At 44.7% G+C, this 15210-nt stretch overlaps 1 protein-coding gene across 4 annotated transcripts in view; it reads right to left on the reverse strand.

Annotated features, from left to right (window-relative positions):
- Positions 1 to 14905, reverse strand: part of GOLM1 (golgi membrane protein 1) — a 77128-nt gene extending 62223 nt beyond the window's left edge. For 3 of the 4 annotated variants that reach the window (XR_013404929.1, XM_015118012.3, XM_077966292.1), the window contains exon 1: positions 13758 to 13919. The gene's annotated coding sequence lies outside the window, so the exon portion shown is untranslated. Of the gene's footprint in view, positions 1 to 13757; positions 13920 to 14344 lie in introns of those variants that run through there. The other variant, XM_028835295.2, reaches the window with a different exon arrangement.
- Between the last annotated feature and the right edge of the window lie 305 nt (positions 14906 to 15210).

Genomic DNA, 15210 nt, shown 5'->3' on the forward strand with positions numbered 1-15210 from the left:
TTTTCTCCCATTCTGTAGGTTGCCTGTTCTCTCTGATGATAGTTTCTTTAGCTGTGCAGAAGCTCGTTAGCTTAATTAGATCCCATTTGCCTATTTTGGCTTTTGTTGCCATTGCTTTTAGTGTTTCAGTCATGAAGTCTTTGACCATACCCATGTACTGCCTAGGTTTTCTTCTAGGGTGTTTATGGTTTTAAGTCTTATGTTTAAGTCTTTAATCCATCTTAAGTTAATTTTTGTATAAGGTGTAAGGAAGAAGTCCAGTTTCAGTTTTCTGCATATGGCTTGCCAGTTTTCCCACCACCATTTATTAAATAGGGAATCCTTCCCCATTGCTTGTTTTTGTCAGGTTTGTCAAAGATCAGATGGTTGTAGATATGTAGCATTCTTTCTGAGGCCTCTGTTTTGTTCCATTGGTCTATGTATCTGTTTTGGTACCAATACCATGCTGTTTTCATTACTGTAGCCTTGTAGCATAGTTTGAAGTCAGGCAGCATGATGCCTCCAGCTTGTCTTTTTGCTTAGGAATGTCTTGACTACATGAGCTCTTTTTTGGTTCCATGGGAAATTTAAAGTAGTTTTTTTGTTTTTTTTTTTTTTTTTAAATTCTGTGAAGAAAGTCAATGGTAGCTTGATGGTGATAGCACTGAATCTATAAATTACTTTGGGCAGTATGGTCATTTTCACGATATTTATTCTTCCTATCCATGAGCATGGAATGTTTCTACATTTGTTTGTGTCCTCTCTTACTTCCTTGAGCAGTGGTTTGTAGTTCTCCTTGAATAGGTCCTTCACATCCCTTGTAAGTTGGATTCCTAGGTATTTTATTCTCCTTGTAGCAATTGTGAATGGGAGCTCACTCACGATTTGGCTGTTTGTCTATTTCAGTGTATAGGAATGCTTGTGATTTTTGCACATTGATTTTGTATCCTGAGACTTTGCTGAAGTTGCTTATCAGCTTAAGGAGATTTTAGGCTGAGATGATGGAGTTTTCTAAATATACAATCATGTCATCTGCAAACAGAGACAATATGACTTCCTCTCTTCCTATTTGAATACCTTTATTTCTTTCTCTTGCCTGATTGCCCTGGCCAGAACTTCAAATACCATGTTGAATAGGAGTGGTGAGAGAGGATATCCTTGTCTTGTGACAGTTTTCAAAGGGAATGCTTCCAGCTTTTGCCCATTCAGTATGATATTGGCTGTAGGTTTGTCATAAATAGCTCTTATTATTTTGAGATACATTTCTCAATGTATCTCTTATTATTTTGAGATACCTAGTTTATTCAGAGTTTTTAGCATGAAGGGGTGTGGAATTTTATCAAAGGCCTTTTCTGCATCTACTGAGAGAACCATGTGGTTTTGTCATTGGTTCTGTTTATGTGATGGATTATGTTTATTGATTTGCATATGTTCAACCAGTCTTGTATCCCAGGGATGAAGCTGATTTGATTGTGGTGGATAAGCTTTTTGATGTGCTGCTGGATTCAGTTTGCCAGTATTTTATCATTTCTGCATTGATGTTCATCAGGGATATTGGTCTAAAATTTTCTTTTTTTGTGTCTAGGCCAGGTTTTGGTATCAGGATGATGCTGGCCTCATAAAATGAGTTAGGGAAGAGTCCTTCTTTTTCTATTGTTTGGAATAGTTTCAGAAGGAACGGTAGCTCCTCTTTGTATCTCTGGTAGAATTCAGCTCTGATTGTGTATGGTCCTGGGTTTTTTTTGGTTGGTAGGCTATTAATTATTGCCTCAATTTCAGAACTTGATATTGGTCTATTCAGGGATTTGACTTCTTCCTGGTTTAGTCTTGGGAGGGTGGATGTGTCCAGGAATTTACCCATTTCTTCTAGATTTTCTAGTTTATTTGCATAGGGGTGTTTACAGTATTCTCTGATTTTAGTTTGTATTTCTGTGGGATCAGTGGTGATCTCCCCTTTGTCATTTTTTATAGTGTCTATTTCAGTCTTCTCTTTTTTCTTCATTAGTTTGGCTAGCAGTCTATCTATTTTGTTAATCTTTTCAAAAAGCCAGCTCCCGGATTCAGTTTTTTTTTTTTTTTTTGAAGGGTTTTTCGTGTCTCTATCTCCTTCAGTTCTGCTCTTAGTTATTTCTTGTTTTCTGCTAACTTTTGAATTTGTTTGTTCTTGCTTCTCTAGTTCTTTTAATTGGGATGTTAGGGTGTCAATTTTAGATCTTTCCCACTTTCTCCTGTGGGCATTTAGTGCTACAAATTTCCCTCTAAACACTGCTTTCACTGTGTCCCCAAGATTCTAGTACGTTGTGCCTTTGTTCTCACTGGTTTCAAAGAACTTATTTCTGCCTTCATTTCGTTATTTACCCATTAGTCATTCATGAGCAGGTTGTTCAGTTTCCATGTAGTTGTGTGGTTTTGAGTGAGTTTCTTAATCCTGAGTTCTAATTTGATTGCACTGTGGTCTGCGAGACTGTTTGCTATGATTTCCATTCTTTTGCATTTGCTGGCGATTGTTTTACTTCCAATTATGTAGTCAATTTTAGAATAAGATGTGGTGCTGAGAAGAATGTATACTCTGTTGATTTGGGGTGGAGATGTCTATTAGGTACGCTTGGTCCAGAGCTAAGTTCAAGTCCTGAATATCCTTGTTAATTTTCTGTCTCATTGATCTAATATTGACAGTGGGGTGTTAAATTCCCCCACTATTATTGTGCAAAAGTCTAAGTCTCTCTCTCTGTAGGTCTCTAAGAACTTGCTTAATGGGGCTGGGTGCAGTGGCTCACGCTTATAATCCCAGCACTTTGGGAGGCCGAGGCAGGCAGATCACGAGGTCAGGAGATAGAGACCATCCTGTCTAACATGGTGAAACCCCATCTCTGCTAAAAACACAAAAAATTAGCCAGGCGTGGTGGCAGGCACCTGTAGTCCCAGCTACTCTGGAGGCTGAGGCAGGAGAATGGTGTGAACCCAGGAGGCGGAGCTTGCAGTGAGCTGAGATCATGCCACTGCACTCCAGCCTGGGTGACAGAGTGAGACTCCATCTCAAAAGACCAAAAAAAAAAACAAAAAACTTGCTTTATGAATCTGGGTGCTCCTGTATTGGGTGCTAGCTCTTCTTGTTGCACTGATCCTTTTACCATTATGTAATGCCCTTTTTTTTTTTTTTAATCTTTGTTTAAAGTCTGTTTTTTCAGAGACTAGGATTGCAACCCCTGGTTTTTTTTATTTTGCTTTCCGTTTGCTTGGTAAATATTCTTCCAACCCTTTATTTTGAGCCTATGTGTGTCTCTGCATGTGAGATGGGTCTCCTGAATACAGCATACCGATGGGTCTTGACTCTTTATCCAATCTGTCAGTCTTTTAATTGGGGCATTTAGCCCATTTCCATTTAAGGTTAATATTGTTATGTGTGAATTTGATCCTGTCATTATGATGCTAGCCAGTTATTTTGTCCATTAGTTGATGCAGTGTCTTCATAGTGTTGATGGTCTTTACAATTTGGTATGCTTTTGCAGTGGCTAGTACTGATTTTTCCTTTCCATATTTAGTGCTTCCTTTGGGAGCTCTTGTAAGGCAGGCCTGGTAGTGACAAAATCTCTCAGCATTTGCTTGTCTGTAAAGGATTTTACTTCTCCTTCGCTTATGAAGCTTAGTTTGGCTGCACTGAAATTCTGGGTTGAAAATTCTTTCTTTAAGAATGTTGAATATTGGCCCCCACTCTCTTCTGGTTTGTAGGGTTTCTGCAGAGAGATGTGCTGTTAGTCTGATGGGCTTCCCTTTGTGGGTTACCTGACCTTTTTCTCTGGCTGCTTTTAACATTTTTTCCTTCATTTCAACCTTGGTGAATCTGACAATTATGTGTCTTCAGATTGCTCTTCTCGAGGAGTATCTTTGTGGTGTTCTCTGTACTTCCTGAATTTGAATGTTGGCCTGTCTTGCTAGGTAGAGGAATTTCTCCTGGATAATATCCTGAAGAGTGTTTTCCAACTTGATTCTATTCTCCACGTCACTTTCAGGTACACCAGTCAAATGTAGGTTTGGTCTTTTCACACAGTCCCATATTTATTGGAGGCTTTGTTCATTCCTTTTCATTCTTTTTTCTCTAATCTTGTCTTCACACTTTATTTCATTAAGTTGATCTTCAATCTCTGATATCGTTTCTTCCACTCGATCGATTTGGCTATTGATACTTGCGTATGCTTCACAAAGTTCTCGTGCTGTGTTTTTCAGTTCCATCAGGTCATTTGTGTTCTTCTCTAAACTGGTTATTCCAGTTAGCAATTCCTCTAAACTTTTTTCAAAGTTCTTAGCTTCTTTGCATTGGGTTAGAACATGCCCGTTTAGCTCAGAGGAGTTTGTTATTACCCACCTCCTGAAGCCTGCTTCTGTCAGTTCATCAAACTCATTCGTTATCCAGTTTTGCTCCCTTGCTGGTGAGGAGCCGTGATCCTTTGGAGGAGAAGAGGCATTCTGGTTTTTGGAATTTTCCACCTTTTTGTGCAGGTTTTTCCAAATCTTCATGGATGTATCTACCTTTGGTCTTTGATACTGGTGACCTTCGGATGGGGTTTCTGTGTGGACGTCCTTTTTGTCGATGCTTTTCCTTTCTGTTAGTTTTTCTTCCAACAGTCAGGCCCCTCTGCTGCAGGTCTGCTGGAGTTTGCTGGGGGTCCACTCCAGACCCTATTTGCCTGGGTATCACCAGCGGAGACAACAGAACAGCAAAGATTGCTGCCTGTTCCTTCCTCTGGAAGCTCTGTCGCAGAGGGGCACCCACTAGATGACAGCTGGAGCTCTTCTGTATGAGGTGAGCTGTCAACCCCTGCTAGGAGGTGTCTCCCAGTCAGGAGGCACAGGGGTCAGGGACCCACCTGAAGAGGCAGTCTGTCCCTTAGCAGACCTCGAGCACTGTGCTGGGAGATCTGCTGCTCTCTTCAGAGGTGGCAGGCGGGAACATTTAAGTCTGCTGAAGCTGTGCCCACAGCTACCCCTTCCCCCAGGTGCTCTGCCCCAGGGAGATGGGAGTTTTATCTATAACACTGGGGCTGTTGCCTTTCTTTCAGAGATGCCTTGCCCAGAGAGGAGGAATCTAGAGAGGCAGTCTGGCCACAGTGGCTTTGCTGAGCTGTGGTGGGCTCCACCCAGTTCGAACTGGCAGCTTTCTTTACACTGTGAGGAGAAAATCACCTACTCCAGGCTCAGTAACAGCAGATGCCCACCCCCCGCACCAAGCTCAAGCATCCCAGGGCAACTTCAGACTGCTTTGGTGGCAGTGAGAATTTCAAGCCAGTGGATCTTAGCTTGCTGGGCTCCATGGGGGTGGGATCCAATGAGTTAGACCACTTGGCTCCCTGGCTTCAGGCCCCTTTCCAGGTAAGGGAATGGTTCTGTCTCACTGGCATTCCAGATGCCACTGGGGTATGGAGAAAAAAAAAAAAAAACTCCTGCAGCTAGCTCAGTGTTTGCCCAAACGGCCGCCCACTTTTGTGCTTGAAATCCAGGGCCCTGGTGGTGTAGGCACCTGAGGGAATCTTCTGGTCTTCGGGTTGGGAAGATCGTGGGAAAAGCATAGTATCTGGGCCAGAGTGCACTGTCCCTCACGGCACAGTCCCTCACAGTTTCCCTTGGCTAGGGGAGGAGTTCCCCAAACCCTTGTGCTTACCAGATGAGGCGATGCTCCACACTGCTTCAGCTCACCCTCCGTGGGCTGCGCCCACCGTCTAACCAGTCCCAGTGCGATGAGCCAGGTACCTCAGTTGGAAATGCAGAAATCACCTGTCTTCTGTGTTGATCTCGCTGGGAGCTGCAGACCAGAGCTGTTCCTATTTGGTCATCTCGCCAGTCACTCTGTTGTTGTTTTAAATAACCTAATCTTGTCAACCTTTTATTACTTCTCGATTGTTGTTATATTTAGAAGGGCATTTCTTACTCTAAGTCTATAAACACACTTACCCACATTTTTTTCCAATGTAGTTTCATATTTACATTTAAATTGTTCGTCCATTTAAAATTCCTTTTTGATGTAAAGAGTAAGGAAATATAAATACTGCAGACGTAAGGAAATACAAAGAATGCAGCTTTTCTCTTCCTGTAGTGACAAGCCAGTTCTGCCAGCGACCTTTACTGAATAATCTATTTTCACCTACTGCTTTGAACAACTATCTATTTATACCAAATTTTCTAATAATATACTTTTTTTTTTTTTAAGAGATGGAGTCTTGCTTTGTCGCCCAGGCTGGAGTGCAGTGGTACGATCATGGCTCACTGCAGCCTCAAACTCCCGGACCCAAGCAATCCTCACACCTCAGTCTCCGAGTAGCTGGGACCATACGCACACACCGCCGCACATGGCTTAACAAAATACTTTTAGATATGACCATTGCAAGGCCTTTTGTTATTCTAGTAGATGTAAGTCAGTGGGTGGGGTATATTATAAGTTTGAAAGCAGAAAATAAACTCCATTCTCACTTCAAGGGAAGTGTACAGATAATCATGTAATATTCTCTTTCCCTTAGACAGCCAATAAAAAATTTATTGAGCAGCTACCATGAATCAGGTGCTGTATTCACATCAGGCAGCTCAGGGTGGAGTTAAGAGCACAGACTGGAATCCCACAGCCATGTCTGACCCTGGCTCTACCACTCAGGGGACACAGGACCTGCCTGTGCCTCACTGTCCTGCTCACAAGGGTTTTACGAGGATTCAGTGAGTTAAGTGAGAAGCGCTTAGAGCTACATTTGGCACATAGTAAGTGCTCAACAAATGTTGACAATTATTAGGGATGGAAAGTAGAATAACAAATCATTTCTGGATTCAATCTTTTTTCCATTTTGAGGAAATAGTGATGCATGTTTTCCTTCCATAACCATTCTACTTTATAGCAACCAGCCCTCCTCTTTCCTTCTCCTGACTCTGCCACCAACTAAAACAGCGGTACCTGCCATTACCTGGGGCTGACCTACAGATGCCACTCCAGCAGTGGACATCCCAGACCAGGACCATATTATGAAAAAGGTTTGAGGAAGCCAAACCTCAAACGGTCCTGGAAGTTGTACAATCCTGGAAGCCCCTCACTATCACCCAGTGCTTGGCTGGCACTGTCTCGTGCCAGCTGTCTAGATAGCACTCTTAGGAGAGCCCTGGGCTCCCAATGGGAGCAGGGCTGCCCCGGTAAGCAGTGACATGAGGAAGGGAGGTAATGCAATCAGCCTTCAGGCCTGCAAGGTGCTTCCTCACAGGCTTCCAGGAGTGCAGAAACCCTTGCTGCTGAAGGATGAGGGACAGATACTGGCGAGAAATGATCAAGATTGATGAAGGCTGAGGGCAGAACTCAGAGGCAGAGTTAATTTAATATTCATTTTCATTTAAGCTTCAGAATGTTTGTCTCATACTTGATTATAAGCTTCCAACATACTGAAAATGATTAACTTAAATCACCTAAACTCTGTGAGGCACCAGGCTTTCCCAAAATGAAAACAAGTGGTGTGTTTTTGCATTAAAAATCACTTGATAGGCTGGGTGCGTGCAGTGGCTCACGCCTATAATCCCAGAACTTTGGGAGGCCAAGGCAGGCAGATCACCTGAGGTCAGGAATTTGAGGCCAGCCTGGCCAGCATATCAAAACCCTGTCTCTACTAAAAATACAATTAGCCAGGCATGGTGGTATGTGCCTGTAATCCCAGCTACTTGGAGGCTGACACAGGAGAATCGCTTGAACTTGGGAGGCAAAGTTGCTGTGAGTCGAGATTGTGCCACTGCGCTCCAGCCAGGGTGACAGAGCAAGACTCTGCCTCAAAAAAAGGAAACAACCCCCCGCCCCCCGCCAAATTATCTGGGTGTGGTGGCACACACCTGTAATCCCAGCTACTTGGGAGGCTAAGGCATGAGAATTGCTTGAACCCAGGAGACGGAGATCGCGTCACTGCACTCCAGCCTGAGCGACACAGTAAGATTTCTGTCTCAAAAAAAATAAATAAATAAAAATAAATCACTCAATAAATCAGAAAAGAAAAAACTCCATATTCTTACCTACTGGTTTAATTAAGTTAAAATTTCAACCTATTGGTTAAAATTATTATTTGCTTGTAAGACAAAATGTTTGTAATTTAACAAAGACTTCTAATCACTTTTTAAAAAAGAAACAAAAGGCATATGAAAATGTACAACATGCCAAATACACGAGCCCCTTGACCCTCCTAGTTAAATATCATGTTTAACATTTCCTTATTTTCATATAGGACTTTTAATCAGAAAAGCAAATATATAGGAGCGATCGGGTCAGATTAACATGTTTGACCAACGTCAACCAGTGCAGAAACTGGGCTTCTCCAAACACTGGTGGAGCCACACCTCTATTCCTTCTCAGAGGAATGGCCCAGCGGCTCAGCAGGAAGTTCAGAAGTCACTGCAATGAGCAAACAGACCTGAGCACACCCCAGCGCAGCCTGGAGTCCGGGAAAGAATCCGTCACCAAGTTTTCTGATGGCTTGGAAATATTCCACCCTGTCCCAAGACTGTCTAAACCAGGGGTGAGCAAACTATGGCCCACAGGCCATATCCGGGCCTGGTTTTTTTTTTGAAGTTGTACTGTACACGGCCATAAATACTGCCTATGGCTGCTTTCTGGCTACAAAGTAGAACTGAAATAGCTGAGACAGAGACCTACCCACAGACCAACTCTGCCCATAGGGTATCATGAGGATTAAACATTTACCATCTGACCATTTAGACAAAGTTTGTCAACTCTGCCTCTAACCCATTGGGATTAAATGACCAAGGTCACTGTGTTCTGCTTAAATTGCTTTAAAAACTTACTAGGAAATACACAGAATCTCTTCCTCTCACTTCCCCAAAATGAACACTAGCTTTTCTCCAATGCTAGAAGCTGACAGTGTCTAAAGACGAAAACTTTTAAAATCAATGTATAGTGGTAGGTGGTAGAAACACCAAAAAGCAAGGGAGATGAGTGAAAATGAACTAGAGAACCAAATTCTTCCTGTTTTGAAATTTTCTGAAGAAAGGCCACCCACCGTCAAGAATATATCCTGGAGCCAGTATGGTGGCTCATGTCTGTATTCAGCACTTGGGGAGGCTGAGGCATGAGGATCACTTGAGCCCAGGAATTCGAGACCAGATTGGTCAATGTTATGCAGGGAGACCCTGTCTCTACAAAAAAATATTTAGAAAAGAATACATCTTGGGCCAGGCATGGTGGCTCACGCCTGTAATCCCAGCACTTTGGGAGGCCAAGGCGGGCAGATCACCCGAGGTCGAGAGTTCGAGACAAGCCTGACCAACATGAAGAAACCCTGTCTCTACTAAAAATACAAAATTAGCCAGGCGTGGTGGTGCATGCCTGTAATCCCAGCTAGTTGGGAGGCTGAGGCAGGAGAATCACTTGAACCTGGGAGGCCGAGGTTTCGGTGAGCTTAGATTGTGCCATTGCACTCCAGCCTGGGCAACAAAAGCAAAACTGTCTCAAAAAACAAAAATAATACATCTTGGTAGAAGCTCAATTTTCCCTTGAGTTCAGAAGTCACAAACTGCAGCCCAAGAGCCCGATCCTGCCAGGCATCTATTTTTGTACACTGCCCACAATTAAAAATAGTTGTTTTTTTTTTTAATTGAGACGAGGGCAAGCCCTGTCACCCAGGCTGGAGTGCAGTGGCACAATTTCAGCTTACTGTAACCTTCCCCTCTTAGGTTCAAACGCCTTAACCTCCCAGGTAGCTGGGATTTGAATGCCTCAACCTCCCAGATAGCTGGGATTATAGGCATATGCCACCATGCCCAGCTAATTTTTGTATTTTCCTTTTTTTTTTTTTTTTTTTTTTAAGTAGAGATGGGGTTTCACCATGTTGGCAAGGCTGGTCTCGAACTCCTGACTTCAAGTGATGTGCCCACCTCAGCCTCCCAAAGTGCTGGGATTACAGGCGTGAGCCACCGCACCCGGCCAGTTTTTACATTTTCAATGGTTGAAGAAAGTTAAAATATTACTATTTCATGAGAGAGTGCTTCACAGGGCTGAGAAATTCTCCACATATTCCTGGCTGACTGGAAGATTATGCGAGCATGGGGAAGACCCAAAAGAGCCCAGCAGAGCTGAAAACCAAGAACTGAGAACCAGCTGAAACTTGCAGTGTTCCCCAACCCCCACACAGACCTACTGTTAGAGGGATGGAGACTGACCCAGCAGGTGACTCCTGGTTCAGTGCTCCTTGGAGAATCTGGACACCATGAAGTGGTATTAGGTGTCAGTTTAGCTACCCGTCATTTTGACTGCTTCCTTAGCGGAACTGTTGAGGCAGTATGGCTTAGGAAAAGAGCACTGATGGGGGTCAGGCCAAAGGGAGTTTTAATCCTAGCTCATTATTTGCACAAATTTTGGTGAGCTGTATAATCTGCCTCTCTGTATCGTATTCAATCCTTGTAAAAGTCCATTGAAGTAGGCTTACTACTGTCCCCATGTTCTAGGATGCAGTGATATGAGACTTTAAATCTGTAAAACCTTTTGTTGTTAGGATTAAAAATTACAGTGGCAATAAAGTACACACCACATGATAATAGCTCAACAGATTGGTTTTTTTTTTTTTTTTGGTTTGGAAATAAAATATCTCATGAAACATGAAAATCACATGAAATTAAAACTTCAGTATCCATAAAGTTTTATTGGAACAGAACCATGCCCATTCATTTACATATTGCCTGTGGCTATTGGGCTATAAGAGCAGAGCTGAGAAGTTGTGACAGGGACCATAGGGTCTGCAACACCTAAAATAGTATCTGGTCCTTTTCAGAAACAGGTTACTAACTCCTGCTGTAGTCCAATGGTTCTTAAAGGGTGGTCCCCATATTAGCAGCATCAGCATTACCTTGGAATGTGTCAGAAATGCAAATTTTGTGGCCCACCCCAGACTGACCAAATCAGAGGTCTGTTTATTTTACTAATAAATGCAAACACAGGAGAGCAAAAGACCTCGAGCAAAGCTCTGTACTGAGCCAGCCTTGCATGAGTTACCTCATGAAGTAGAAACCATGCTGATGTAATCAGATCTGACAAGACACAGGCCAAAATACTTAAAATTAAGAGAAAGTATTTAAAACAGGGTTTCTACCTCTAATGTTATTAACAACAAATCCAGCCCTATGTGTATATTGGGCCTTGAGATACAATATAACTGTAACAGCAAATACATTGTTTATAAATAAGCAATAAATGCACATAAAGGAGAGTGTTAAGAACTTTTTTTATTACTGAGAAACATCAAAAAAGTTGGGAAACGATAGCAAATTACAATATAAACAACTATAATCATATTATATAGTATTCATATATGTACTTTCTGTCAGACACGAATCTTCAAAATCTTAGCAAGGGGAAGTCCTATTAATAAAGCGCTTAAGGGTTTTAAAGGAAAATAAGATCAAAATGTAAAAATCTGAAAAGGCATGGACTTTTTTTTTTTTTCCCCCTGAAAGTGTGAGAAATACCTGTGTGAAAGAAAGGAATGACTCTCTCGAGATTTAAGAACCACTTCATAAGTTTGGAGACAAGTCTCTCTTTTAACGTCTCTTCATCAACAACTTGAAAAGTCCAGAAAAACACCACGATCTTTAAGAACAGTTTTTGGGGAGGAAGTGAAGTATCATTCGCCCTTTTCTAAGGTGAGAGCAAAAGCATAGTAGGACCATTCCTTCTGTTCCTTCTACTTTTTTACAAATGTTTTAAAAATTGTTTTACAAAAACAGAAGTGCTTTTAAAAAATCCCAATTACGAATGTTGTTTCTCACATTAGACCACTGAAAAAGAAATGTATCTTTTTTCACTGGGCAACTTATTTTTTTTTCTTTTAAGAAAAAACAAGTAATAATAATGCTGCAGAATTTAAACCAGAGGCAGGGAACACCGCTCTCCCGCCCCCAGTGGCCACCCCAGGTCCTTTGAGAAATGGGGCTGGACCTCAGGGACCACGCTGCCTTCAAGTTCCCTTGCAGCAACAGTACCCATCAACTGACATCTGTCTCCTCTCAGCACACCTGCCTAAAGTGATGCTCCACCCTTCCTACTGATCACACAGATGCATTTTCCCCAGGTTCTGCCCTCCGTACTTCCAATGCAGAAAGCCAGCTAGCACTTTCACAGGAGAAGGGTAGCAGTTCCTTCTGGGGAGGGTGGCCATATATACAAACCCAGGTAGCCCCAGGCCTGCTATGGTCAGCTGTCCTAACTGTTGTTTCTGCCCAGGCCTCAACAACAGCAGCAGCGGGTGGAATGTAAATGCAAAATCTTTTCATTTCCCATCAATAACTGAACCTACACCAGCAATTAGGAAGCAGATGGTATCCTTGGCCCCTAATATCCAAGTCACCACAATTTCCTGGCCCCACCCTCAGCACTCCTTTCCTCTCATTTCTTTCATTTTCCTGTAAAACCAACTTAAAAAAAAGTGAAAATTGGATAACCTCTCCATAGGAGAACAAAATATATCTTAAAAGCTAACCTCTTTTCTTTAAACATCCTAATAATTCAATCTTTTTGTTCACTGACACCTTAAGAATTGAGTGGCCTAAAAACAGTAAGTCTTAGCGAGTTACTAGTTTCTATTTGTAAAGAAAGTAAAAGTATTCTTTCCAATAGCATGAGCTTAGCTTCATCTTTTATAGCACAACTGGAAGAAGCCAGGATGCCTTTGGAGACCCACAAAAACTAACAAGAGATTGTCCCATGCCCACCAAAATTCAGAAATACTAAAACTGAGATTTGAGCCAACCTGATGGCCATGAGCTAAACAAAGCCACTCAAGCGCCGCTAAACACTTCATCAGGTTACTGCATATCTCACTAATCCAGTCCTAGAAATGTTCAATAATTTGCATAAGGTAGGGCCTAGGGACCCCAAATCAGACAAAGGAAACCTCAAAACCGTGAAAGTCACACAAGTTTAGTTTTGCACATCTGGCTATGGGACATCTGAAATTGTCCAGCATCATCACGATATTTCAAATATAATAATTCTTAAATTTTGCTTAAAAAATTCATCAAAATTGTTATTCACATTTTGCTTCTTAAAAGCAAGTCATTAAAAATATTAAACAGGATATGATCTTTAAAGCACGGCAAAGTTGTGTGGATCCTCCACGCTGGCAAAGGTGGAAACACAGGTATGCGGGAAAACCTCGAGCATCCGCGAGAACCGGCTGCAGCCGCGCTCTGGCCGCGCGGCGGGAGGACCCGGCGCCAAGCTCCGGGGTCACTAGCCAGGAGGCCCCGCGACAACATGGACCCCAGGGCGGCCGAAGCGCGCCTGGGGTTGGAGGGGAGGAAGAGGAGGCGGGAGCCGAGAGGCTCGCGGCTCGGCCAGCTCTCCGCGCCTCGTGCAAATCACGCCGCAGAACTGGAACTAGTACGACTTTGGGGGTGCACGCTTTTGACTTTGGATGCCGACGCGCGTGACAAAGCTCAGAACAAAAAGAAAGGCCCCGCATCGCCTGAGACTGCAGGGCAGGGAATCCTCGCGAGGCCCCTCATCGCAGGGCCAGGGGGCCGCGCGCCCGGCCTTGGGGAGCGAGCCGAGGGGCCCGGGCGGCCACGGGCTGCTCGGTGCAGGAAGGTGCGGCGCCAGCCCCGAGAGCAGCCAGCGAAGGCTGGAGCCCCGGCGCAAGCGGCAGCGAGGGTCCGGGGACCAACGCGAGGTCTCGGGGCGCGGGGCACGGGGCCGGGGCAAAGGAGGGAGGAAGCGAGGGACCCCGGTTCGGGAGGCCTGGGGCTGCGCGCCGCCCACTCACCTTTTCCGCGGCTCCGGCCGCCACTCGGCGATGCGGGGCTCCGCTACGAGGCCACCCGGGCCGCTCTCCCGCCGCTGCCGGCCTCGCGCTCCGGCCGGCTCCGCGCGGTGCGCCCCGCGCCTCAGCGTCCAGCGCCGCCGCGTCCCCGGCCTCCGCAGCTGCGAGGCCCCGCCCCCGGGCAGCGCCGGCGGCTCGAAGGGAGGAGGCGGCGCCGCGAGCGCGGAGAGGCGAGGCCGGGGCTGCCGGGGCCGCGCGGACTCCCGCCTCCACGGTGCGCGCGCCCCGGCCAGCGGCCCCCACTCGGCAGGAGCAGGAACGCCAGCGTGCGCCCCTCCCCTGGACCACCCCAGCGCCCCTTCCGACGCGGGAGACGGCTCCTGAGCAGCGGCGCGGAGCGGGGAAGCGGCGGTGGGGAAAGGGTACCTGGGGGGAACCCCATCCCACGTTCCACCCCAAGGGAATGTTCCCGAACAGCCAACCACACCCAGCGCCACACTCACGTTACCTTCTTTATAAAGTCGTCTGGGTGAAAACTGCCCAGAGAAGGAAGCGAACGAAAAACAGGTTTTTAGGGGGTTTATACTCACAAAATTGTCTTTTTTCTCCCACTAGGTATTCCCTGTTGACCATCATCTCGCTTCGGTTGTCACCGCTCAGGCCTTAGCGTTTGGTCTGTGACCCTTCCACTACTAGCAACCGAAAAAGTGAAGATTCCCGGACGCCTTCGGGTGTGATCTCCTAGCCTGGGCAGCTGCATTTAAAACAGCGCCTCAGGTGACGCTCAGGCGCACTGATGTTTGAGAAGCCCTGTGAGGCCGTACCTCCTGGAGAGAATGCCACAAAACTAATGACCTACAAGGAAACCGTGCTAGAAAATTCTAAAGCAATGGTTCTTAACTCTAGCAGCACCTGCCATCCATTAGAATTATTTGGGGAGCTTTTAGAGCATTTAGATACCAGGGTCCCACTTCCAGAGTTCAAACTGAACTTGATATTTTTTGTTTGTTTTGAGCTTCCCAGATAATCCTAATACAGTATACGGCCAAGATTGAGAACGGTTTTCCTAGAGTCATGTCTCTTCATGTCTTCTTAGCTCTGGTGTCTGGGAAAGGAAGCTCCTTCCTCTGCGCCTCTCCCAAATCCCGACAATAAAAAAAACAAATACATGAACACCTAAAGGAATGCCCACAGCTGAAATTGATTTTAACCAGAAAAAGAGTCACCTTGAAAAAGGTGATCAAGATACCCTACTGCCACCTGAGCATGGAGCTTCTTAACTGCAGGAAACATCTTTATGAGCCAAAACCTCTTAGCTGAATTAGAAACTGACAATAGGTGACCCCTTTAGAGGAATGTTCTACTATATTCCAAAATGATATTTTTGTTATCTGCAGCTGTTGTATCTGCAGGGTCAGACCAAAGCATTCAGAAGCTGAGGCTATGTCGGATGTCA

This window comes from Macaca mulatta, chromosome 15 (assembly GCF_049350105.2).
Source record: "Macaca mulatta isolate MMU2019108-1 chromosome 15, T2T-MMU8v2.0, whole genome shotgun sequence".
In the NCBI taxonomy this organism is placed as follows: Eukaryota; Metazoa; Chordata; class Mammalia; order Primates; family Cercopithecidae; genus Macaca; species Macaca mulatta.